This window comes from Haliaeetus leucocephalus, unplaced genomic scaffold, assembly GCF_000737465.1.
Source record: "Haliaeetus leucocephalus isolate CR32 unplaced genomic scaffold, Haliaeetus_leucocephalus-4.0 Scaffold395, whole genome shotgun sequence".
In the NCBI taxonomy this organism is placed as follows: Eukaryota; Metazoa; Chordata; class Aves; order Accipitriformes; family Accipitridae; genus Haliaeetus; species Haliaeetus leucocephalus.
The window spans coordinates 9840688-9841024 of NW_010972831.1; positions in this window are offsets into that span (position 1 = coordinate 9840688).

The window sequence follows — 337 nt, forward strand, 5'->3', positions numbered from 1 at the left end:
CAGCCGCCGGAGGCGGGCCCGTGCCGGCAGCCCAGCCCCGGCCCCGGGGCAGGACTTCGCTCTCGCGGCCGGCGTCGCGCCCGCGCTCACCGCTGAGAGCTGCGGCCTGGCTAACGGCGCCGGTGCCGCCCCGCGGGAGCTGGCGCGGCGGCGCAGGACGAAGCCCGGCCGACGGCATCAGCTTCGCCCGCCGGGGACGGCCGAGGCAACGAGCAGCGAGGGGCGACGCCGAGGCCGGAGGAGACCGGCTGGGGCCTCCAGCGCGGCCAGGAAACGCGGGCCGCGATATGAGCGCTCCGGCAGCTGCTCGAGGCTGTACTCACGGAGACGGAGGAGA